The sequence below is a fragment of the Erithacus rubecula genome, assembly GCF_903797595.1.
Source record: "Erithacus rubecula genome assembly, chromosome: 6".
NCBI classification, from domain to species: Eukaryota; Metazoa; Chordata; class Aves; order Passeriformes; family Muscicapidae; genus Erithacus; species Erithacus rubecula.
Window position 1 is genome coordinate 31473423 of NC_136688.1, and position 26691 is coordinate 31500113.

Consider the following 26691-nt stretch of genomic DNA (forward strand, 5'->3'; position numbering starts at 1 on the left):
AAGAGAATACTGTAACAAACTTCGTACAGAGTTCGGTCTATTAATTGTTTCATGTTAGATATTCTATGTGTTTACCTCAATTGAAAAAAAAAAAAGAATGTTTTTGCTAGTATCAGATCTGCTGTGGAATTGGTATTGTATGTCCATGAATTCTTCCTTTCTCAGCACGTGTTCCTCACTAGAAGAAAATGCTGTTACCTTTAAGCTTTGTCAAAATTTACATTAAAATACTTGTATGAGGACTGTGACGTTATGTTTTAAAAAGAAAAAAAAAAAGGTGTTAAGTCACAAAATGCGGTAATAAATATTTCATTTTTGATTTTTTGCTAGGCTTTTGTGTTTTTAATCATGTTTAGGAGAGTCTGAGGTTATCATGAGAGATATCCCAAACGTATTTGTTACCAGCATTGAGAAGAAAGGCTGGAAAAATCAGAAACAAGCTTGTCATCACATTAATAGAATAACTGAATGAAACTCCATCTGAGGTTATATATTTCTGCTGATTACTGATATTAGATTTTTGCCAGATTAAACAAAATTTGAAATATTGTCTCACCAGCTTGCATTTCAGAGGTGTGTCTAATAGTTGCACTGCCTGCTAATAGCATAGAAGCTGAGCTTAAGTTGTGGTGGCCCAGACATGGGGTGACCAATGCCGTGTGTGCACATGTACGTGTGTGTACATCCATAACCACAACAGACCTTAACTCCAGGTATTTAGCTCAGAGGCAAAGAATGGCTTTATTGCAGGAGTAGGTTTAGAAGTTTTAGGAAGAGAAAATAAGGTTTTACTCCAATGGGGATTTTTCCTGTGTGAGAATTGCATAAGCTAGCTTTTGAGATGGTTTTACTCCTTTTGTTGTCTTCAGCTGTTTCAGGGGGAAAAAATCCAAACCAAAACAACAAACCATCAGCTAATGACTGATGAAGAATGTTGATTTGACATTTTGTATACAAATAGCTGGAGTAGAATCATGGTTAAAGGTTTGGCTTTTTCTTAAACAAAAGCTTCTGGCATTTTGAAGCAACTAAAGGAGAGTTTGAACTAGGAAGAGCAATGAGCAATATTAGAAAAAGCAGCCTCTCACCTTCCTCAGTAGCACTGTTAAGTCAGCAAGAGCGGAATGGGGCCCAAAGAAGAGGACAGAGGAAAGCTCTGCCTTTATTCCTGGGAGGAGGGGAGTGGGAAAGGACTTGTAATTAGCTCAACTTTCTAGGAAACAAAAATTTCCAACTTCAACATCTGTAAATTTGTAACCCTTCTCCTCCTTCCTTCTCATCGTTCCTACTGGCCAGGGTATTTTTAAAAACTTTGAGTGACAACTTTTACCCTTGGAATGTAGATAGAGGCTCAGCCTCATAGTTAATGTTTAATTTCTGAGCTGAGTAAATGGACCCACGCTGCTGGCGACAGAAGGGAGGATGCCAGTGGAATGGGTGTGAGGATTTATTTAGCAATCGAACCCTGCTTTGTGGGCGTCTCTTATAAGGCTTTCGTATGAAATTTAGATTATAATTCCCTGCTCAGCTTTGATGCTCTCTGTCCTGGTTAAAATCACATCAACCCTTCAGTCGCATAAGAAGACCACAGCCTGAGTGCCCATTTCCAAATTCTCTGATTTTTGTGGATGCAGAATTTAAGAAGGCAAGATTATTTGTGCTAGTACTTTAAAGGGGAGGCTATTATTTCTTTTTTTAAAGCAGTATTTTATTTCCTTGCAGATCTTTTCTCTAGAATTTGAGGAGAAATGTCAGAAATCACATTGGTAGAAGGACAGGGGAGAATTTTGCCAGAGTAGATAATTTGTTTTTGTAATGAACGAAGTATGTGCATTGCTGTGTTGTCTTTTATTTTCTTTCTTTTTCCTCCCCCTTTTGGTCTGTGCTTTCCATGAGATGTCTTGATGAAATCCAAGGTACAATATCGTGCAGAGATTTCTCCGTCTGAGATTTTCTGTTTAGCGTGGAAGGTTCCGATTTTGGTATTTTTAAGAACTGCTCAGCTGTCAAAAGCAAACAAAACGGGAATAATGTTTTGACAGCGGTATAGTGTTAAAGAAAATACTCGAGTCTGAATAAAAATTGCTTATGCTGTGGGAAACGAAGGGTAACAGAAGAAACACCTTTTGTTTACATACACACATGTTTATAATCCCAAATTTCCATTTCGCCGAGCGGGTCTGCGTTGGGAGTTGTAGTCACCATAAATGAGGGATTTTTCTTCCAGATTTTGCTGCCTTTAAGGCGAAGAGAGGAGGGGAGCGCACCTCCGGCAGCGCTGCCGCCCGAGCCCTGCCCGTCGCGGCGAGCGGGCACCGCAGGGCCGAAGAGGAGATGCCGGGGGGAGCCGGGCGCTCCCCACCTTTCACTCATAGCCGCAGACAGAGCGAGGGAGAGACAATTGCCCCAGACCAGGTTTGCGAGGGTCGGGGGGGCCGGGAGGGGCCGGGCCGGGCCGGGCGGGGGCAGGGGTGCGGCGGGGGCACGGGCTGGACCCGCTCTCCCTTGTAGGTTTTGCTCATCGCTCCAGCGGCTCTCCAGGCTTCCCGAAGGGACCGAGGGTCTGCCGGCGGCGCCTTTGCGGGGGTCGATGCGGGGCCACTAGCCCCACTGTACGCCTGATGCGTGTGCTAGGAAAAAAAAAAACAAACCATGGAGCCCGGCAAACGCCCGAATCTTTTCCGCGGGCACCACCGCGTCCCCGCGCTGCGCGGAGCGGAGGAGAGGGCTCTGCTGCGCCGAGCGATGGCTGCGCCCCACGTCTCCCCTGCCACATCCCTGGGCTCAGCCGAGAGGAAACGCGGCCGCCCTTTTAACTCTCCTAACAGCGCTTGGGGAAAAATCAAACCCGCTGGCGCTGCGCGGGAGCGAGCCGGGCTGGGCAGGACCGGGTGGGATGAGGGGCGGCTGGGGGCAAGGTTTGCAGGCAGATTTTAATATTAATAGTTTTGGTGGCGAGAAAGAGACAGACAGAAGGGAGGTTGCTCCTCTGGGCAGAGTCTCTGCGACAGTGATGATGGATGACCCCGCGCGGCTAAACAACTCCTCCCCTTCATCCCCACACGGTGTCAAAGCTACTTTACTTGCAGCTTTAGGAATAAAAAAATAAATAAACACCTTCACCCCACTCCTTCCATCGATTTATGGATCATTATGAATCAATTACTGCTCTCAATATTTTAGAACTTGCTTACAAAAAAGGGAGGGTCTGCAGCTGGAGAAAAAAAAAATCCTTTGGCTCAGTCAGAAATACACAGTCTTCCCGTATAGGCCTGTGACTAAAAAATCTCTGCTAATAATTAGTGTTTAACCACTTTCCAGGGGCCGCATTACTGGTACAGGGTGAATATCTTTGGTGTGCATCTCCACGAGCGCCATTAAAACCAGGGGGTCCCGCAATGCGTGTACAATACGTGCGGTGCGTGCAACCTCATCGCCTAACTCTTCCAGGGGAAGAAAGAAAGAAAAAAAATATTTAAAAAGCCCAGAAGCAAACTCCATAAGACACCCCCTCCCCCCAAATGCAGGATATGGTGCCGTGAGAGGGCGCGGGGCCGGGACCGGGCTGCTCGCCCGTGGGGCAGGACAGCGGAGCCCGGCTCGGTGGCGGCGTGCAGAGGGGAGGAGGCTTCAGCAGGGGCAGAAAGTGTGTGAAGTTGGATTTCTCTCGCTTTCTCTGTATTCTCTGTATTTGCAGCAGTGTTTGAGGATCTCAAGGTGTTTCTATGGCTACCTTGTGTATGTGGGAGGGTCATATGTGGGGGTGCCCAAGAGAAAAGGCAGCTCTTGGGTGATCATTTATCAATGTCACCCACATAATGATTCTCTCTGCAGCCTTCTATTGATGAGGATAATTACATTAGCTCAGAGTGACTGATCAATGAAAAACCACCAAACAAAAACTTCTTTACTCTTCTATAATACCAAAAACCGATACAGAAATAAGATAGAAAGGGAGGGTGGGATTTCCCTTTCCTTCTCTTCAGCAATTATTTTTGTAACGAACAAGGGAAAGCAAGGAAGTTTTATCCGATTAGTTTCCTTTTCAGAAGAGGCTACCATTTTGTGAAAATGTTCCCTTAAACCTCTTGGCATCACCCCGTGCCTAGTAAAAGCAAATCGTTATTTAAAATATTAACTACTGCTTCTTCCCTAGACCCTAAATCCTTTGCTTTTACAGTTGTGTTTTCTGATCGGAGGACGGGGATTGGAGGGGGAGGGAAGAGCGGGATAGTTTAGAGCTGCGAAGAGGGAAAGGGAAGGCAAATAACTTTCTTGCGCAATTTCAACTGTCTCTGTTTGTCAGGTTTTCTTTGGTTTTATCACTTCATAAAGTGGCTCTATTAAAGATGGAATGTGGCCTCCCTGAGATGCTGCTCTGTCGGTGAAAGCTTGCAATTAAATTACGGGTTCGTTCTTTCCAGAGTTAAAAATCAATGTTTTCTCAATTAAAGGGAATTTTAATGCTTTTATTGGGACTTGTTAAGGACGCCGTAAATTTTACTATAATGCCTCTAAGCTCCGAAGCCCTGCCAGTGGACAGGTTGATATTCATGTTGGTTTTGGCGGAAGAGGTTGTTGCTGGTTTTGTTTTCTCTCTAAAGGGCCTTCTTCAGAAAACTCAATCATTTTGAATAACTGCAAGACAAACCGGTGCGAAGGGGCGGGGGAGCGCAGGCTCTTCCTCCTGCCCTCCCCTCTCCATTTCGTGCTGCCATCAGCTCCGCTGGCTGTGGCAGGGAGCTCTGCCTTGCCGCTCTCCCACCGGGCGCAAGGGCGGGTTTTCAGCTGGTTTTGCTGGGAACGGGGAAACGCTCCAGTTTCGGAGCACGTGTTTGGCTCGGGTCGTTCTCCCTCCCGGAGGGGCCGGGGGTGCTGAGCGGGGCCGGCCGGGGCTCCCCTGGGGACAGCGAGCTGCGCAAGGGCTCCCGTTCCGCAGACCCAGCGCTAGGAAAGAAGCGTGTCTGGTCCTTACATTTCTGTGAGCATCTGCCTACAGAGGTGACTACAAGTTAGCCCTGGGACGTAAATGAATGGAAGTCGGAATAGGGCTGGCAGAGACACTTTTCTTTTCTTTTTTTTTTTTTTTTCCTTGCCAAAATATTGTTTCTTCACAGGCTACTGTCAAGTAAAATCCCCACCAGGAGGCTGATGTTGAACACATTTACACGGGGTTAATTCCCCGAGCCGCAGGAGAGATCGTCCCCCGGCCGTGAGATCAGAAATAGGCCCCTATCGCCTAGTTTTGTCCGAAGCGTGTTTAAAATTCCTTAAATTACCTCCATGAAGAACCAGTGCAAACTCCTTTAGAACCAGTGCAAACTCCTTTGATTAAAGCGACTGTCAGATTCTTAGAGATTGGGAGAGAGAAAACGCAGAGTGGAGTGTATTTATTATTTATACTATAGTCCACTGTGAACAGTTGGAAGGGGGGGATTAGAGAGCGCGTTTGAAAGAGGAGACAAGAGAAAGCGAGAGAGAGATGTAACCAACCCTCTGTGTGGTTTGTACCGAGCTGCTTCATTTCTGCCCCCAGCCCGTGCCGAGCTCCCTGTGCCACCACCCCAGCTGCGCTCCCCAAAGCGGGGCAGCCAGCTCGCCCTCCCGCTCGCCGCGCTGGCCAGCAGCGTCCCGCACCGCTTGGTGAGGGACCCGGCATCAGTAACCCGATCGCTCTGATTTTCACTCAAGTTTGTATTGTTCTGCTTGAGCCTGGTGCGTGGCATTAAACACAGCCGGTCCTTAGGGGAAAAAAAAAAAAAAAAAAAAAAAAAAAAAAAAAAAGAAAAAGAAAGAAGCGGACGACGACGGATGCTTTCTACTCTCAAGCTTGTGTCTGTTTGGAAATGCAGGGCAGGGGAGAAAGACAAAGCCATAACCGTGTTCTCACCAAGTAGATTTGCTCTAGGACCTCCCGTTAATGGGGGAACGGAGCAGTGCAGCCCTTGTATTTGGCTAAGTGGAAGTGAGGAGTTCGTGAGGGTTTTTTGCTTTTGTTTTTGTCTTTTTTTTTATTTTATTTTAATTTTTAGTACATTTTTCCCCTCTGCGGCTGCGGCTCTCCAATTCGGAAACATTTTCAAATCTATGAGCCTTGAATGGACAAATATTCGCTATTAATATGGGACATGGACGAGTGGCAAAAAAGCTGAATGGAAACTGTGCAGTAGCTTTAGGAGAAACTAACGATGTGCTTCAGCTCTTGCCATTACAGAGAAGGAAAGAGGGGGAAGCCCCTTCTGATTAATAACTAGCAGGGTAATGTTGAGGGCTTTTTCTGCCCGATTGCCTTTTTGAATTAGAGCCGATTTCTTCACACTTCAATAGGGCCTGTCTCTTTTAAAATGACTGACAGATTTGTTTCTCCTTTTTTCTCTCCCTGAGACTTAATGATGTAAATTTTCTAATTAGTTAAATCACGTTGCTTAAAGGCCTTAATGTTTACCGGGCAAGGAATGATAGCCGCATTCGGATCTCTCGAAATAACCAGCGAAATAATATTAGAGTTTTTACAGCAGGAGGGAGGGGGAAAGCACAGAGGGAGAGATGGGCTGGGGAAATATCACGTAAAATGAGAGCTAAAGTTCAGCCCGGAGCTTCTTCCCTCCTCCCCCACGCCCCCGAACCCGCTTTTATTTTTCAATCAGCTAAGATTTAATTAGGAGCCCCCAGGCCGGACGATCTGATATTTTCTCATTAGTTTCCCATCAGTAATCTTGAGTGTTAGATTGGCTTAAAGGTTGTCAACATTTGACCAATTTTATTTAAGGCAAAGAAATCACGCATTATAGCTCCGGGACCCGAGACCTGAAAATAAATCCTGCCCGGATCAGCGGAACTAACATGCGAAAAAAATGTTGACAATTCATCGTCGTGTTTAATAAGTTGCGTAATGTACGGTACGCGCACGCACACGCACGGAGAGCGGCGCGGGAACACCCGCGCGGTGCTACCGCTGTCCCCGGGCGTGTGCGTGTGTGCTGCGTGTGTGTGTGTGCGTGTGTGTGTGCGTGTGTGTGTGCGTGTGTGTGCACCCGTGTCCGCTCGTGTCCCATGTGCGTGTCCGTGTGTCCCGTGTGCCTGTCCGTGAGTCCCATGTATGTCCATGTGTGTGTCCGTGTGCCCCATGTCCGTGCCTGACCGTGTGTCCCATGTCCGTGTGTCCCTGTGTGTCCGTGTGTGTCCGTGTGTGTCCGTGTGTCCGTGTGTCCGTGTGTGTCCATGTGCGTGTCCGTGTGCGGGCGCGCGGCGCGGCAGCGCGGGCTGCCAGGCGCAACCTCGGAGCGCCCCCTGCTGCCCGCGCCCGGCGCCCCGCGGAGGCGCGCTCCGCCCGCGCTCCGCCCGCGCTCCCCTGCGCGCTCCCCTGCGCGCCGGGGCAAGGAACGGACAGAGGGTGCCCCTTGCCCCTCACGGCCCTTTCTGCCGCGGGGGATCGTACCATAAACTGTTTACGACGCTGCCCTTTTCCTTTCCGTACTGCCGCTAGCGGAGAGGGGGGCAGGCGCTTTTGTAGCCCCTCCGTTCACCCTGCGCGTCCGTGGCCGCCCCCGGGCCCGGCTGTTCCGTGGGGGTGCTCAGGGGCCGCCACCCGAGTTTGGGTGCCCGCGTGGCCCCTCTGCGCCCCTGGCCGCAGGCGCGGAGGAAAAAGGCAATAAAGCACTGCCCAACGGGTGTCACAGGGCCCCCGTGATTTCTAAGCAAGGCCACGGCTTCGTGTTTATTGAAAGCACAACAGGAGGGTAAAATCACTGCTCTGTTACGGTTTCACCCCAGACTTTTCCTCTCTAATGGAGAGGGCTGCTTCGCGCCCGCCTCCGCCGCCCTGCGCGCACCCACGCGTGCCAGCCCGGCTCTCCCACCCGAGCGCTCCCCGGGAGGGGCTGTGCTGCCGCTGCCCCGGGAGCAGCGGGCAGCGTGCGGGCAGCGTGCGGGCAGCGTGCGGGCAGCGTGCGGGCAGCGTGCGGGCAGCGCGGCCCGGCGGGGAGCGCTGCCCGGGGAGCGCTGCCCTGGCTCCGGCCTGCCGCGGGAGCCGCTCCGGCCGGGCAGCGCCGGGGGTCGGACAAGGCAGAACTCGGCTCGGAGCAGCCTAAAACTGCCCTCGCTTAAGGAGGCACCCCAGCCTCTCCCTACCCTGCGGTACCACAGTTACATATTTACTGTTTAAAAGATTATTTTTTCCAATTAAAAAAAAGAAATAGCACAAACCCAGCCGTCAAACCTGCATCTTGTCCCGTTCCTTCAGGGATGTGCCTAGACAGAGTCCAGCCAAAACAATGCTGTGCAGAAGACATTGCTGGACCGAGAGAGTAGTTGCTCAAATCTATTTTCTTTTAAAAATATGCGTGAAAGGGGATGGGGGAGGGTGGGAGAGAATATTTATCAGAATACCAGAAGACACCTTTCTTGAAACAAAGGCAAGGGGAATCATCTCTGTTGCAAATCCATCAGGCAGAGACCAAATAACAATATTTATAGCCGGCATTCAAAAACACAATGTGCTTAAATAACAACAAATGCTTACTACAGTTGCTACAGCGCAGCTTAATAAAAAATTAGCCTTACTGACAGTCTTGTCAACATCTTAAGTAAATTATCATAGCGATGGTCTTTGGAGAAGAAAACCCACACTCCTTGCTAAAACACCTCCTATCATTAATCTTAAACCACTTGAAGATTATGATGGAAAGAATGGGATCAGTAACCATTATCATCTCAAATTGCTGTTAAAAACTCCGCTGTTTATTTTTGCAACAAAAGCGAATGTATCTGGGAAATGCAGAAAAGGGAAGAAAGGAAAACACGAGAAAGGCAGAACAATTGAGGCGAATCCTGTTGCAACCTCGATGATAAACACATGGAAAAAGCTGTTACTGCTCTGTGGATTGCTGGAATTTGGGTAGACGTTAGAAAAATAAACAAAGTGATGACTCTGTACCAGTTCTGTAAATGCACCGCTACACTCAGAGAGAGAGAGGAAAAAAAAAAAAAAAAAAAAAAAAAAAAAAAGAAAGAGAAGGAAAAAGAAAAAGAAAAAAAAATAGGTGACTTCTTAAAATTATTTGTGGTTTCCTAAATATTCGGTATTTGGCTTTAGCTACATCTATCGTTTGATAAACAACAAAAGTATTTAAAATGTACTTGCACCTTTCACTGTCCATAGGGAGAAAAAATATTTTCGACACTTTCTTGCTCGTATTTTTTATGTATTGAGTATTTTCCAGTAATCGTCAGAATAAAGTCTATAGTATAGTTTCATGAGGATCCGACATACTCGATTTTGCTCAGTGCAAAACCTTTCCAGAAAGGATTCTGATTTTTATTGTAGTCTATTGTAGTATGAATATCGTGCCTTTTTGAATAATGCTTTTGCAGGTGAAAAATAATATTTTCCCCTTGTTAAACTAATTCCAGGATTTGTCAGAGAAGGGAGAATCTGCTGATTTAGGGACACTCGACCTGCATGTTATCAACGGATCTTTACACCTTCAATGGATCCACCAATCGACGTGAGATGGGCACACGCCTTAATACAATCAAATACAGGTTTTTGAAGTTATTATTTCAAAATGTGGAAGTTTACACGAAGGCTTTAAAGAGGACGATGCAACCCGGCGGGCCCTCCTCCTCCTATTCCTGGAAGTCAGAGGAAAGGTTGCCATTAGACCAGATCGTTGAGAATCAAAATAAACCAAACAATTATTTTCGCCTAGCAGAGCTGCATCTTCCCGTTCTTTGCGCGGTGATTCACGGCAGCAGCGGTGCAGCAGAGGCAGAGGCGGGCGGGCTGCTCTCCCCGTTCAGCGGGGGGACGGGGCTTTGCAGCCGGGGCAGCTCGGCGGCGGCGCGGGCGCGGAGAGGGGCGCGCAGGTAACGCGGGGGGAGCGGAGCGGAGCGGAGCGGCGCTGCCAACTCCCCCGCCGCGGCCCCGCAGTGACCCCAGCCCGGGGCTGCGGAGAGGTGAGAGGTGACGCTGTTAGCCAGCGCAGACCTGGCCCTTTTAAAGCCACAGCTAATCAGTCCTTTACTAAATTAAAATATAGGAACCAGAGGGGAAGCAATTTCGATGTAAAGAATTACCGTGCGCGCTCCCAGAACGAAATAGTATTGAAATGAGGACGGTGCTCTCTGCGACAGACAGATTTGTCACCCAGGAGCAGTTGGGCTAAGATAAACTATAAAATTATACATCCGCTGTATGGATCCCATAGATCTGCACGTGTGGGATATTACATACCCCACATGTACACAATAATAAAATAAGGATATGGAGCTGTTAAAAAACTTCAGCCCCATAAACTATACTGCGGGTTGATTGTTACAGGGCAGCGGGCACTGGGTGGTTAATTGCCCACCTAGCTAAAGGCTCAGAGATTCATTATAATGTGGGAAGAAATTAAAGCGGAAAAAAAGTGATACATTTTCCTGTCAATTCATTTGTCTTCGATTTCAAGTTATTCTTTAACCTTTGTAAGAAATAGGAACTAACTGCGTGAGAGGGGTGTGTGTACGTGGGTGCATATGCACTACAGACATACAGTACCTACGCCTGTGTTTGTGATGTACAAGTGTGTGTGATCTGAGTACATGAATTGCCTCACAAACAGTGGAAAATGGTGACAGTTCCATTTTTCCTCTTTAATTAGGAAATATTCCTTGATTGTCTTGGCACCCATTACTTTCTAATAACTCCATAGGACCAGGAGAAGAAGAATAAATGTCTGCCGCACGTAATCTGCTATAAAGCAATTATTTTACCAGGATAATATGCAATTGCAAATACAACACCGCAACGGCCATGAGTGAGACGGAAAGGCAAAAAAAAAATAAAAAAAAAAAAAAAAGAGAGGCTAGTGGAGGGATGTTAATATTTGAGAGTGCATACAATTCAATGGGTCGCAGCACGAAATATCTAGCCTCGGTAACGTAGCTCTGTTACAGCTAGACTGCAAAGAAACTTTCCCTTTTCATGTGTTTCAGGCAGCAAAATGCTGGGTTTAGAGGACTGTGAGCCAGTTTCCTGCATACTACTATAATTAATTTGCGTGCGGAGATCAAAGATCCGAGGGCGAAGGGAATAATTGATTCTTCCAGAAAACGCTTCCCCGGCGCAGCCCACGGTCAGCCGCCACCCACGGCAGGTAAGCTGCTGCGTGGAACTATTTTTGACTGAACAAAAGCCTAAGCAAACATCTGACGTCAGGGAGCAGCGCTCCCGAGGCGGGGGCTGGCAGCGGTGCGCGGCGCCGGTCCCGTCCCGTCCCGCCCGGCCCGCACGCACCGACAGCGGCCCCACCGCGGCCTCCCCGCTCCCGGCGGGGCTCGGCTGCTCGGGCAGGGGCTGTGCTCCGCCGGGACCGCGCCGAGCCCGCGGGGATGCCCCGGGGGGGACAAAGAGCCGGCACGGCGCCCATCGGGGAAGGCCGGTGGCAGCGCTCCTGCTGACGCTGGTCTGTCTGTAACTTCCGCGTGTGGTTTTAAAACCCAGAGGCTGCTTTTATCCCCGCCGAGTTGACCGTGTTTACCTGCCGGGCACCCGAAGGCTCGGGGCGCTCGGCGGGCGAGCGCGGCTCCGGGCACGCCGGGCGCGGTGGCCGCGGGCACAGCGGGCTCGGGGGATACCGCCAGCCTCCCGCACAGCCCCGGCCCGAACTTCCACTGTGATGCGAGCGTGAATAGCACGAGAAACGCTGTGAAGTTCAGCGGGCAGCAGGAGAAGCGCTGGGCCAAGAGGGTGGCTGTCCCTGCCCGGCTGTCCCTGGCGCAGTGAGATCCCCCCGGGAACCTCTCGCCTCCCTGGGCCGGTGACAGCTCTGACCCTCACCTCTCTCTAGTGACCGTCACCTTGAGGAAGCGTCTAACGGGCCGGCTTTTGCCCTGTTTGAATCACTTATCTTGTGCCCTTCCCTCCCTGCCCCCCGCCTTTCCCGCGGCCAGCCGGGGGTGCCCGCTCCGCTCTGGCCGCTGCCCGCGCTCCGCTCTGCCTTACAAGGGCGCTGCGGCCGGGCTGGGGAGGAGGAGGAGGAAGAGGAGGAAGGGGAGGGGGGCGGAGGAGCCTTTCCCGGAGGGGGCGGCGGGCAGCTCAGAGTGCCTGCACGCACAGAAAGCCGCAACCCCCGGGCGACCTGTCAGCCCCCCCGGCTCCCCGCCTCGCCTCTCGCCAGAGTCAACACAGAGCTGCGATCCATTTGGGCGATTTAGTTAAAATAAATAAACCCGCGAAGATTCACTGGCGAGCGATGCATCATCGACCCGGAGGTTTATTAAGAGGCTCGTTTCAGCCGCGGCTGCAGCCCATGTTCTGTCGGAGCGGGGGAGGCCGGGGCTGGTGTTGGGCAGCCCGGGTGCCCCCGATCCTCCACAGCAGCCCCCGGCAGGGACCCGGCCCCATCACCGCACTGCCACCCCCTGCTCGCCCCCTGTCCCCACCGAGCCCGCGGGCAGGGGGAAGCGGCCACCCGACGGCTGCTGAGAGCACTGGTACTCATTTCCCTGTGTGTTTGAGGGAGGGAGAAGAGGGTCGGGAGACATTGTTGTCAGTGGCGATTGTTAACCCAAATAATAATAGTAAAGAAAAATCGTTACAGCTGGGTGCTGGCTGAATATGGCAATTACTATTATTGCCAATCACGATTAGAAATAATTATCCTGAAAGCAGGGAGGGTTCAGCTGCCAAGGTGTTTTGAATAATCGCTTCAAAATGAGCAGCCAAATATTAGGTTCCCACACAGGGACGATCGCAAACTTTCAGTTGCAGCGGTGTATAAAGGAGATCTTACCACGGGTGAGCTCGTTTACTTGGGAAGCTCCAATTTCTCACCTCTTACAGGTCCCGTGCTGCTCTGCTCCCCCACTACCTTGCACCAGGTTCCCTGAGCAATCCGGTGGCCAAACACCTTCCCGAGGCAGTGGTGCCCGAGTCCTCCATCTTCAGTAAAAATGGAGCAGACTACGAGGGATGACATGGGTCCAGCCTGAAACTCCACTCGTTGTGTTTATTTTGTGCAATTCGATGCAGGCCCTCTCATTTCAGCTGTTTGAAACGATGTGTCACTAGGAAGAGGTCACAGGTGACTGGCAAGTTCAACCTACTTAGCTCAATTATCCAAGTTTCATTTCCAAATTGTGTTCAATTTGATCTTCCTGCTTTCCTCCAAATTATCTCAGAGAAAAAAAAAAAAAATCAAATGAAAGCAGACAATTTAAGCCAAATCCTGTATACTATTATTTATATGCAAAACCATTTTTGTGATATATACTCCCCTTAATGACTATGGAATGCCAGATCTTTCCAAGTGAATTTACAAACCTAGCTATCAAATTATTTCAAAGGCAGGCCTATTAGGGACAAAAATAATTATGAACTTTCAGAAGCTTTGTAAAAACATAAGTTTCTGAATGTTGTCTCTTTAAATCTTTCTTAAGTTTGTTTTTAATTTAAGCCTGGAGGCACAGAAGAGAGATATGCAGAGTCTAATAAGGAGTTTGGAAAATAATGTGCTGTAATCCAGTGCTGAGCTACTTTTCCATAAAATATGGATAAGGAATCAATTCATAAGCACAAATATCTACTAGGATGGAGTTTTAAGAAACATTTCACATGAGCACTCTTATGTGCATTATTAAGGAGATAACAAAAGTGCTTCAAATCGAGCCCTATACAGTCACATCTGGAAATGGTCTTTTCTGTCTAATTTTCATTTTTTTCTCTCAAAAAAATGTTAGAAGAAAAACTAGTCTGTCCCCTTGTATATTAATTGTTACCATCAGCTTTTAATCAGCAACATGTATAGTTAGATTTACAGAATTCATTCCACGTTGCCCCTTTGGAGAACAGTAAAATGAAGATATTATCTTTATTCACTTGTAGAATCTGATGTTAAAACCAAAGCCACACACAAACAGCATACACATTGCTCTATGCACATAGACAGGGGTGGAGATACATAGACACAATACACTTACACATGGAAACGAGTCATGGCCATGTGTTGGAAAACAACAGAAAGTATCTGTGCATTTCACATCCTGAGTCAGACATCATCTGATAAGAAGCAACCTAGGGAAAACTACTTTATACACAGACACAGCTAATTTCTGAAAGCATTGGATTTCCATAGCAGTATTTGCTGTATGATGCTTAAGCACAATTTTAAAGAAAGCTTTTTTGGGCTTTTTAGTGAAATAAAGTATTACTATGAAGAAAAGAAGGGTAAATAAACTCCTCCCAGGCTGAAAAGAGTTGATACAAGTTTAGTTATTTTTTTCCCTAATGTATACGAGTATTTTTTAATAATGTATAATTAATGGAATTATATTCTGAGGACAAAGATAAAAGAAGTAGCTTAGATCTACTACTACTACTATTAATTATTTTTTTTTAATAAGTATGATATTTTTCCTTTGAAAGGAGAGGCAAGCAATGTATTTTCCAAACAGAAGCAGCAAAAACTATTTAGAAGAAAAACCATGATCAGTGTTTTTTTTAAATACTCTGGAGTTTTCTGAACAACTCTGATGTACTCACATTCTTATCACAACTATTTTCTTTTTACTATTGTAAGTGGATATTCAAGCTAAATTGATGCTTTATGTATATCCTGTCTCAATTTGTAATACTCTATTCTCTGTAAGGAGATAATTTGAAAAAAAATACAAAAAAGAAGAAGTGATACCACTGACAACAATTTACTTAAATTCACAAACCTTGAAATTGATGCATCTCCTATCAATCATAGTCAGAAGCCACAGTAAAACACATCCAACATTTGTATATCAAAACTGGGACTAAAAAAAACATGTTTTGTTCAATTTAAATGTCCTTCAGCATGTTGTCATTTTATACACTGATATTACTGGAGGATTTTTGCTATGGGTTGGCTTTCTTCTGTCAAACATGCAAGACAGTAACCTTGCAAGATTAAAGTGCATGCCATTATACTGCACAGATGTTTGTTCTCACTCAGTTACTGACAATGAAATACTTATTAAATAATAATAAGGTGATATTGACTTCCCTATTCTGTCGATATGAAGATCTGTTGATCTGTGAGGTTAATATTAATGAGGCAGAGTGAGGTAAACATTTTATCAGGAGGGCAAATAAATTCCAATACTGGCATAAATAATAACCCCCCCCAACTTTGCATGTTAACAGAAGCTAATCCTTTTTTGTATTGGTATATGAGCACCAATTCAACCTATCAGCATGTGCAAGCTACTGCTGAAGTAAGTCCCTGATATTACTTTCAGGAAGCATATTCCAAAAATGTCTATCATAGGTGTTTAGAACTAAGCTCAACTGATGCCAAGCACTTATGGTCCTTAGTCATTCTGCATGTTCTGTTGCAAATGGCACATTTCCTTTAAGTATTACTGTGAGGCTCCATGTGTAACCTCAGTAGAGATTTCTGTTTGAGTCAGAGAAATGAGGGAAATGCTTTTTTATTTTTTTAATAGGGTGAGATCTCTCTGTCAAAATATTATTTTTATTTGTTGTTTAATCAAAACATCACTGGAAGTTCTCTCTCTTTACCCTCTGCCACAGAACACAATATTATACACATTTTGAACAATACAAAGAGCCATTTAACTTGATGGGTCTGGCAGAAGAAGCTACTTTCTTATTCATTATTATCTTTAGCTTTTCCTTCATTCTGTTGAAGGGAAGCTTAGAGCTTCTCTTTACAGAAGAATTTTCCATCAGTCAGGTAGGTCTCATACTTTGACAGCATTATTTCAGCATGTTATTTTTAATGTATAGAATCCATGTAACTTGCTTCTGGGCTTTTGGATAGAAATTAAAATGTTGTGACCTAATATGTAAGAAAATAAGAGGCCATATGTTTTTCAATGCTAGTTCCAAAAGAAGCTCTTGTCAATTTTCCCCTTTTGGTTATTAGTTAGGGCCTCAATCCTGCCCTTGAATTTGCAGAAGTAGAACACAGGTGTGAAGCAACTCTGCCTGTCTCTTTGCCAGAGAAGACAACTCTGCCTTGTCAACAGGGTGGCTGTTGACAGGAAAAGAGCTCAGTCACACAGAGCTTACTGCAAGGCAGCAACATAAAGCTCAGAACATTCCTTCATCTGAGTTACCAGGGACCACAGCCTGGTCTCTGGGGCAGAAGAGCCATTTGTACAGCCTCCTCTCTTGCCTGCCTGTAGCAGAACTGCTGTGCCTCAGCAGGGAAAGCTGGGCAAGGACCTGGCACCTTCTCTGCATTATGGTGACCTCTCATCGGTAGGACAGTTCAGGGAAAACCACATTCTTGCTATTTGTGCTGCTCCTCTTCTGAAGGTGTGAGGCTGGCCATCTGCTGCTCCTTTCAGGGATCACTTTGGGGTCTAATGCCTTTTATTTTGCTGTTTGTAAAATGTGGTGACTTATGTCCCAGGCAGGTAGCAAAACCAGTCTTCTTGACCTCATGCTTTCTTGTTCTTGCCAGTGCATGCTCAGCAGAGCTCTTCTGCTGGGTTTTTTGCACCTCAGCCATGATGCTGCTTGAAGACTCCAGTCTCTGCAAATTCCTGCATTCACCCAAATCTCTGTTAAAGGCTGTGGGATTTCGTATACTTGTGCTTTGCCACACTGTCTGCTTTTGTCTGATTTTTAGATCTTTTTATCCTGGTATATCTTAAGAAACTTTCTCTTACAATTATCTGAAGTATTTCCCAATATCTCTGTAATGATAGTCAGATGGCAGAGCATCTGGGAGCAGTGCTTTGGTTCATGGGTACCTTGTTTTCTACCATGTGGTTGGATGGTCTTAAAAAAAAAATTCTTTCTAGCGCACATGTCAAGTAATTCTGGTAATAAAACCACCAGAAAGAAACTTTTCAAGCTTTAATTCACACTGGGATTTTCTGAAAGTTTGCTTACATTAAAAAACTCGAATTTAGAGACAATTTAGAGACAGAGTTTAGAGACACAATTTAGAGACACTCTGGGTCAGGGTTCCATGTGTACAGTATCAGAACTAGATTAAGGTCTTGTGCTTGAGAATATCTTTGTATGTATTTACATAAGACAACCTTGGTTTTTCAGATCTTGTGTGTGCAAAAGGATCCAGCAAAAAAGTTTAATATTTTTAGTAATAACTATATTTGAGAAATATTATTGTATAACACTGTTTCAGGGCTTGCCTTTGCAAGGGCAAGGTATATTATCTGTAAAGTTCTCCTTAATATTTCAAGCTCATTCTTCTCTGTGGTTTCCAGGCTGGAGATTCTGTACTTGTGTTTCTTACATGGCAATAGGGATATTGAAGGAACAACTATTCTGCTAGTGAATTAAGCTGAGTAGGAGAAAAAAAATCCATAATGACTGGGAGCTCCCATCACTAGTCATGTGCTTCACAGCACAGATTGCCAGAGAAGGAACAGGCAGCAAACTGTGTAAAATGAGCACAGGTAATTCCAACGCTGTGAAAACACTCCTGCCTTGAGAGCACTAGCAATGAAAAGGTTGCAAGAAAGGGGTAATAAAAATATCAAAAGAAACCAAATAGAGATGGGTTTCTTTGCAAGTAGAGAAGCCACTCTCTAAGATGGTGGCCTTATATACATTTGTCTTCCAGACCCACTGCTGTTGATTACAATTCTGGTGCCACTGGAGGGGTTACAGTTTTGTTGAGTTTCTGGATCTCAATTGTGCTGTCAAGGGGTCATTCTTTCTGGTAATAAGGTAGCAAGTGACCCCTGGGAGAGAAGGAAAACAATTGACTCTTGAAAGCAGAAACATATACTGAAGTCTAGAGTAGATTTCTGGCAGTGGCCCAGGTCTTTTCTCATAGCATTTGTCATTGTAGCAATGAAAAAATTGTGGGAGCTCTACAGGCAGCCAAAAAAGGAAAACAGAGCACAACAACAACAAAACGGCTAGATGTAATTTATTTTGGAATTATATTTTAGAGCAGGTTGTTTTTTGTTTGTCACAATGTTGGTTCACTTGTTAAAGATGTGGATCCCATTAGATAGAAATCTGTTGCTTATTTTAAAGCAAATGATTATCAAATGACGACACTTCAAAACATTTTTTGCTTTAATTTGAAGTGAAGTCATTTGAGTTTGAAACATATGCCTTTGCTAAATGCAGAATATTTTGTTGTCAAAACCAGACAACTTGCATTTTGTGTCCACTGCTTGTAACCACTGCTGATCCTGGATGTCACTGACAATGTTAGTCTTGGCAAAAAGTCTTTACAGAGGCTGCTTTATTTCTTTATTTATCTATTTTTTATAATTACTATTGTTACTGTTATTATTGTGTCCAGTGGTTTCACCATATAATTATAGTTAAACAGAAAATGCAATATTGCATTTGATTGGCTCTCAAAGTAGTATTCCATTTTGTATAACTGGATAAAGCTCACATCTAAGAAGTAATTTAAGCTGAGGTCTGCATGCAAAGGTTTTCCACATCTTTCTGGAGATTGGTTTCACAGACAATGTTAGCATGTTGTTTTACTTTGTTATAGTAGAAGCACACAAAAACTGTGCATGCATACATGAAGTACATGAAACACAACTGACACACATGATCTATATTACACTTGCAAGATTTTAATGTGGAGTTCAAATTTACAAGCCTCAGCATTGGAGCTGATATACACAGATTCATCCCATCATTTAACCTATGTTAAATGGAATACCCAAGGTGGGACTGTAGAAGCTTCAGTCTCCCTCTGTAGTCACTGGAGAAAGGCAGGCACACTCAGACCTTGGCTATAGAGCAAGTCTAGAACAAAGCTACTCTGGATTTCAGATAAATGACTGAAATTGATTGTCAGGAATCATTGCTGACACATGCAGAGGGACATGTCTTCTGTTGTCATCTGCATATTCTGGGCCAAGAAAGATCTTTCAACTTAGAATCTAAAATACCTCATATGGGTAATCATGTGAAGGCTTAAACATAAAGAAACTGAACAAAGCTCGGTATTGATATTTTTAAATTTTGGCTGTCTGAAAGTCAGACATCCAGTCTGTACTGGTCACCTTCCTTTACTCTGCAGTCCACTTATTTAACTAATTTGTCATAGAATTAGATGAAATATGCTGAGGAGGAGGTTCCTGAGAAAAATGTATGTTAGGTGAGATATGATGGTAAGACTGCATTAATTACTGAACAAATTTAGATGCTTAAATTAGAAGAGGTGACCTTTGGATTAGGATTTTAGGTGCTTAGGGATACCTTTTAGAAAGCTAAAGCAAAGGAAGATGAAATGAAATTTTTGCTTAGGGATTTGTGTCACAACATGCAGAGAAGGAGGTATTTGTATATCTAGAGTAAAAAAAAAATATAGTTGTATTATTGCCTGGTAAAATCCTGACAACCCCCTGCCTTGTCGCATTAGGAAAAATGGGAAGAACAAAGAACATCTTGAAGAAGCCCTAATCTCACACCACACAGAGCACTATACAACAGACTGAAGAGAGGAAGGTGTTACTCATTGAACTGGATGAGAGAGGCTGGCTGCAAAAATGACTTTTCCTCATGACCCAGTCTGGGCACAGGAAAATTAGTAATAGATAGTTTCACCTTAACTTCTCTATTTCTCCCTCCTCGTGTTCCCTGCCAGGAAACAGCAATAGGTTTGTGTGTGTATATTTCAATATCCACCAGTGTCAGATTTATCTTGTTTATCTCTTTCTCAGTACAGCTGGTGGAAAATAATTTTCATACAACTATGTTGTCTCATGTTTTATTTCATCACAAAAGCAAATTTTAAAAAGCTCTAGTGTGATTAAAATGACAATCTACATTTATTCTGAAGACCCTTCCTCTACTACTTTTTCAGCTAGGATTAATTGTGATGTCTGATGCTATAATTCTTGTAAGGGTGAACTTCTGTCCCAAGCAAATTATTTAAACTGGACTTAGTACATATTTATAATTACATTTATAATTTAGGATCCTAGAATGCACTATTTGCTTAAAGAATAGGAACGCTACTTTCAGGTCTTTTAATTTAGTGCATCTGTTGTTGAAGGAGCTGCAAATTCATTTTCTCATTAAGTAAAATTCTCATCAGGTAATAAAAACAGCACCTTGCTGTCCAGAATAACAGAAAGAGAAAGCAAAAATCAAATGCTAATGTTAGCCATAAGATAAACTAACTGGTGATGTGCCCTATTGTGTGCTGAATCTCTGTCAGCTTGTCAAGAGGAATTAGTTCTCAGGCAAGGTATTTATAGCAACATAAGACTGGAAGGCATCAGCAGGGTCACAGAACCATTGTAATAGAAGAGAATTTGTTAAATAACACTCCCACATGATCCTATGAAAATTTTCCCCTTAGCTTCTTCGAAACTCCCTGCTGGTCCATTTTTACTGTGAAGCTGGCATTCAGCTTTTCCTGAGCACAGGATGAAGATTTACTGGTCAGACACTGAAGCAATTTAATACCTCTAGGTGCATTGGTTCACCCTGACCTACATCCTGGTTCTAGTGTGTAACTCTCAAAGCAAGGGGTGAATACTCATTGCTCCTTTCTGAAAATCAAGAAATGTACAAGAAAGAATAAAAATTCTTCCTGGTTATTGTAGCTGATCAAGAAATGCCTTGCCATAGGATAAATAAAGTATAAATACAACACAGATACACATTCAATGGACATAGTTTAGGAACTGAGAGTAAGGGCTGCTCTTCTGTCCTTATCTCTTAAAATGAGGCTTTCAAGATTTTGAAGCAGCTGGTGTCCAGATAATTTAGAGATTTGCAGGCAGAATTGAACACAGAAGTGAGCAGGAATCTATGGCCAAGGCCTGAGAACTGAGGTCTGTGGTGATTCATCCCCCTCACAAGGTAGACAGCTGTTTTCAGCAGGATCTGCAGCTCTTGGGTGGACTTGCTGGGCCAGTATCCTTCCTCCTGCAAAACTATTAAAGTGAGGGGAATTACATATGGGATGAACTTGGCTCTTTAGGTGTGGGAAAAACCATTTCCAGTACTGACATATGGATATTAGCACTTCTTTGTGCAGGGCTTACAGACAGGCTTTAGGAATGTTTACAAGGTGGGAAGGACAATGAAAGAACATGTAAAATCATTTCATCCTGATTCATCTTTGGAAGGAACTGTGCATGTGAATCCAGCTGGCTGTGTCTGTCAGAACCTTTTTCCCAAATCTCAACCTCATGGCCCTCCTACACTGAGGAATTTGGGCTCTGTCCAAGAGAGGTCTGGGAAGAACATATATATTCCCTCCACACTCCCACAGGCTCCTTATTCTTGGGGACTAAGGATCACACTGCTGAAAAGTGCATGTGAACCAAGCAAAAATTTCTGAAGAGTTGTTATGAAATAGGACTGAGCCAAATCCTCCTGTCATCCACATATACTGTGGGCATTGCCCTGAGTCTCAGAACCAGAGCCCTCAGTCCTATCCTGGCAATCAAAGGATGGAAACTGTACCTGCAGAACACTGAGCCATTTGCTCTTATTAGCCCCTGTGTCTCTATCCAGAGTGATAATACATCTCCTGAGTCCATTTAAATTAAAACAATAAACTGAACCAAGCACTGTATTTTATACAAAGTGGGCTAGCTGTGTTTCAAGGCTGCAGAATCTGAAGTGCAAGTGAAGTTACACTTGCTGGCCAAACCAATGCCTGTCTTTCATGGATGCAACAGCATCAACAATCCATCCACTGGTCAATGATCACTAGAGGAGACAACCACATCATGACCCTGCTCCCTGGGTACACTTTGTTTAACATTATTTGCTTTCTCCATCGTGGGTCTCTGCATTGCAGAAGGCTGCTGTAGTGGCAAGGGGGTGTTATCTAAACTTATTTTACACTGCCTACCATGCAAGTGGGGCTTTAGCCATTTCTGTAATACAATATCATATATCCAGGAAGAGGTTGTGGGAAGCTCTTAACTGCTGTTAATACAAAGGCACAGTGTCAGACCTCAGTCAAAAGCTTTCAAAAGTGTCAGACCTCAGTTTAGTTTTCACAAAGATGGCCAAACCATTTCACTTCATGTCACAGCAGAATTGGGCCAGACACTCTCAAAATTTTGTCCCAATTAGTCTCAGTGTATGAGGCATAGAAAATATTTGTATATATGAGAACAATTGCAATCTGCTGTTTACTTCAGCATTCATATCTTTCTGCTACTGCTTAATTTAATGATCTGCTAAAGCATCTTCAGATGCATGTTTGGAAGAGACAGGTAACTGCTTGACTTGAATCTTGAAAATAAAATATCAAGATGAAGCCAGCATGAAAGTGCTTAATTTAATTGTCAGTATGCTAAATGCATTGCAGAAAAGGGGCAACAATGTATTTCTGAAACAGCACCAAGGAGCTGTTGATCTGAGTGATCATCTGTGAGTTGGGGCTCAGAGGTTTTATTTGGCCATTGACACCTGAATAAACTTGGCTACATCATTAGCCTATTTTCACACAAATGGCACTATCATTAAATGGCATGAATCATTACAATCTTTACATGGTTCTTTCCTGAAAATTCGTTAATTTTCAATGAGACAGTCAAGCAAAATATATTAGATATGTGAAAATGGATACTGATTCTGAAGGAAACTTTAAAAACATTAAACTCCTGAATTTCAAGCACTGTTTTCGTTCTGAAAATAGCCCCAAAGCCATCTCAGGTAAGAGCAGACCTCAGGTTTATTTGCATTTATATACAGGGACCTCCATAAAGATAAGGGCATAGGAAGTACCAAGCATATGCAAGCATGATTATTCTAACCATCCCTGTTAAAAGTGAGAGAGATGAGAAAGGATAGAATGGTGTTTGGCAGTACAAAAATGCTAACTCATGATTTTTATTTCCTTCCAAAACAACTCACCAGTGTAAAACTTCCCCATTGCAATTCAGCCAAGGTGGCTGAGACCCTTGTGATGTGCTGAGCAGGACCAACTCATACAAGTCAACAGTGTTTGAGGCAGAATTACTTTATGTGTAAAATATCTAAAAAAATGAACGTCAGGTACAGCTTCGGGAAGTGCCTGTGGACCACAGCAATAAATGAAAAATGCTTAATTGCCTGTAAGCTGGTAGGACATGGAACTTATTCAGATAATTCCATTTTTATTTTCTTTGTCCCTGCTTCCCTATACTCCTTATGCTCTTTCCCACTTCTGTGTTGGTGTAGTTCTCTTCCTGAAAACAGTGGCTTTTGAAAGACACTACAAATTCTGAGGATAAATTTCATTTGTCTAATTTTAATTATGAATAAGCAACCCTTGAGATGCATACAGTGTAAGTAGCAGCAAAAATGTAACATACACTTTACACTAAAAACAACAGAGGCTGGAACCCAGAAGAGAAACACATCTTACAGATGGCAACAATGACGCCTTAGAATTTCCTTCTGAGCATATTTACACATTTTCATAACTTTGTTCTTCATAGTCTCAAATCCTATGGCTCCTTTTCTCAGAGATTTTGATATCTCCTTTCAAGCAGCATGTAGGGACTATGGAATTTTGTTCAGCTTGATATGATGAACCTGTATGGCAACTCTTTTTTTCTATTGTTGCTTTTTTTACCTCCAGATGTTCAACTGCCTGTGAGACTACTCAAGGAAATATAGTTATGCTCTATTCCAATACTGAATTGGTTTAATTGAAAAATTATAATGTAATGTGTACAGTAAGGGAATTTAAAATTTCATATTCATGGTTAAGTAGAATGGCTTTGCTTTCTAATAGGATATAATACAGTGCCTGCAAATGATTCTTACCAAAAAAATAGTGAACTTAATATGCAAATCAGTGTATTGCAGGGAACCAAGCACACACCACAGGGTCTACCATATAACAGAGAGGACACCAGGCTGCACTGTCACCCAACTGAAGCCCAGCCCCAGCCACTTTGTTCTTTCAGAAATGGTTTAGTTCTTATGCTCCTGGAAGCATGCACTAGCAAGAGCACCTGATCTCATGAAGTAACTTGTCATGCCTGATGGATGCTGGGGACTAGCAGGAGTTACATGGCAGTAAAAGCTCCTCTGTGCTAAGCACACCTCTGCACAGATAGACACAAAGCAAGCTTATTGCAAAGCTTATGGAACTACTGCCACTGCCTTTGTTGTTCTGCTTATGTAGCACAGAACTATGCTGATAAATACCCAGATAGGACAGATATAAATTTGATGGATGAAGTACTGTTTTCTTTAATAATCCAGATTGAAATGTTAAATTTTGCTCTGCATTTATCATGCTCTTCTAGTGTGTATTGGCAATAGGCTCACTCATTGTTCTAAATGGCTGTAAATTGCTGTCAGGTTCACAGCACCCAGGGCCTTTGTGTGTTGGCTTTATTGAAAGCAGGTCTACTACTGGCTGCTTTTTAACCTGGAAGATTTAAGGAAAGAGAAGAATCTATTCCTTTTAGCTCAGAAGGTTCCTAAGCTGCAGAAAGCATTAGGGATTGTAGGAAGAGAAGTTTTATATACACATGTACAATAAGCTTCTGTTCCTATGCTTTTCCCTCAAATATACTCCATTAGCCACTCAGAGAGAGGCTGAACTAAATAGCTCTTTCCTCTGTCTGAAGAGGGCTTTATTTATGGACTCCCTTTATTCTTAGTTATTGCAGCAACCCTTGGGCTTGATTCTATAAAACACTAGCTCAGGGCAACCTTCCCCCAGTAATATCAGGGCAGCAATTAAGCAATTAACACATGAGTGTTTGCAGCTCTCAGCAGAGGGTTGATTCCATGCAGACCTCAGTTCCTATGCAGAAGGACTTTTACAAGGAAATATCATTCCTCCCTGCAGCAGCAGTAAATAGCTGGAAGTTCAGCAGGCAATTGGCTTTAAAGGTCAAGAGAAAAGCCCACCCAGGCTTTCAGCTGGCAGGCAGCTTCCAGTGAGCTCAGCTCTAAGGTGAGCACAGCCTGTGTGAGTGGGGTGGCAACGTGTGTCCTGGGATTTGGCAGGGGAATGCATGTGCTTCAGTGTGAGACCCTTGTCTGCTCTCACTTCTACAGAGACATTTCAAATGGTGTCCCTGGTTGGGGTTTGGGTAAACCTTCTGGAGAGCCTATTGCAGTAGTCAGCCAGAGAATTTATCTGGATAACTCTGAAGGAAGCCTCTTTACTGCAGCACTCAAGGAAACAGAAACTCATGATACCACACTCTGAGTATTCATCAAACCAGAAAAATAAAGGAAATGTCTTTGTGGGATAAATTAAAAGGGTTTTTATATTTCTTACTTGGCTTAGAGTGTGCATTTATATGCTGAAAATTATTTTATTTTGCTGTTGCTGAATAGCTCCTTATATCTTTAGATAGAAATATTCTTTTGAAAAGACTTGAAGCATGTTACAGTGTTTCACTGATGCCTTTAGTTCTTTGTTTTTCCTAAAGTTTGTTTACAATGAACAATAAATTGGGAATCAGTCCATTGCTTGTGATTTGCACCTCCAGTAAAGCCTGGTGGGTACACAGCTTTCTTCTGTGGTCATGATTATTCTGTGACTGCTTCTGGCTTATGACTGTTAATGAACATTTTAAAGTACACCAAAGACACTTTGCTTTCTAAAGAATAATTTGTATTCTTAGAATGATTGACAAGTTCTTTTCTTTAAATAAAAATCTAGTAAAAGTTGATCAGAAGACATAAAAATCTTATATTTGTACTAATAAAGTACTGCAGTGTTTCCTGTTTAGCTAATATTAAGGATTAACTAATCTTCTATCTGCTGTGCTTTTCTTGCAGCATAGTAATATTTTCAAAATAATAATTATAACATCATTTATTTACTGAAGTATGGGTATAGCATTTGGAGGATTTGTAAAAACATTTTTCCTTTTGTTTCCTTTCCCAGAGGAATTTCAGAATACTGGATAAATTAAAAACATATTAATTGAAAACTATGCTTAATTTATTTCAGCAGTGTGGTGTATGCTAAATATAATTTTTAGAGCATTTTTAATTTTATATATTATATTTTTAAAATTAATAAATGTATGTATTGTGTATTTCTGATTCTTGGGGTTACATGGGAAGTACCTGCTCAGTCATTTTGAAAATAAGAGGGACATAAAATGAAAAGAAAAAAAAAAAGATTGGTGACAATGGAAGACTTCCAGTAACTCAGCTTTGGAACGGATCTGGTATTCTGGATGGAGATGAAATATGTTCTCACTTCCAGCACTGGGAGTCTCATTTTTTGTGGCTTTCTATAATGCCAGTACTTAAATTAAATATTATTCTTTGAGACCTAGTGAAAGCAAGGTTGTTGGTTTTGGCTGTCAGCTTCCATAGTATGGTCCCTCTTTCCCATTAAGGCCGACTTGTCCTTTTTCACTTTAAATCCTATGCACTGCACTTTGATGCTGCAGCTCACTTTTGTGGAATGCTTTTTGAACAGAAATTTTTCAATATGTAAGTTTACAGTCCCAAAGAGTATTCAGACACTCTTTGTATTATTGCATGAATTTAATTTTTAGTTTCTGGTTGGATCCAAGTAAAATATCTATACATTTATCTGGTAAAACAAACTTGCAATTCCTGAGTTGTGTCTATATGTGTCTGTTTATTGTCCCAGTTTGTTTGGGTCTTCCATAAAGATAGCAAAATTGTGTTTTCTTCTAAGTCTTCTCTTCTCTTCCTCTTCCTCTTCTCTTCTCTTCTCTTCTCTTCTCTTCTCTTCTCTTCTCTTCTCTTCTCTTCTCTTCTCTTCTCTTTCTATTCTATTCTATTCTATT

General features: G+C 43.5%; 1 protein-coding gene and 1 long non-coding RNA gene across 16 annotated transcripts in view; both read left to right on the forward strand.

Annotated features, from left to right (window-relative positions):
• The window catches only part of MEIS2 (Meis homeobox 2), a 171775-nt gene extending 171451 nt beyond the window's left edge, over nucleotides 1-324 (forward strand). For all 14 annotated transcript variants that reach the window (XR_013774603.1, XM_079308676.1, XM_079308688.1 and 11 more), the window contains one exon: nucleotides 1-324. This exon is cut by the window's left edge and continues 1130 nt beyond it. The gene's annotated coding sequence lies outside the window, so the exon portion shown is untranslated.
• A 356-nt stretch (nucleotides 325-680) lies between these two features.
• LOC306803530 lies at nucleotides 681-15428 on the forward strand. Of its 2 annotated transcripts, XR_013774640.1 has the most exons (4): nucleotides 681-1645; nucleotides 2228-2415; nucleotides 10978-11138; nucleotides 12827-15428. It is a non-coding gene; the product is annotated as an uncharacterized lncRNA (long non-coding RNA). The 2 variants fall into 2 exon arrangements; XR_013774639.1 differs by having other exon boundaries at nucleotides 681-2415.
• The last annotated feature ends 11263 nt before the right edge of the window (nucleotides 15429-26691 follow it).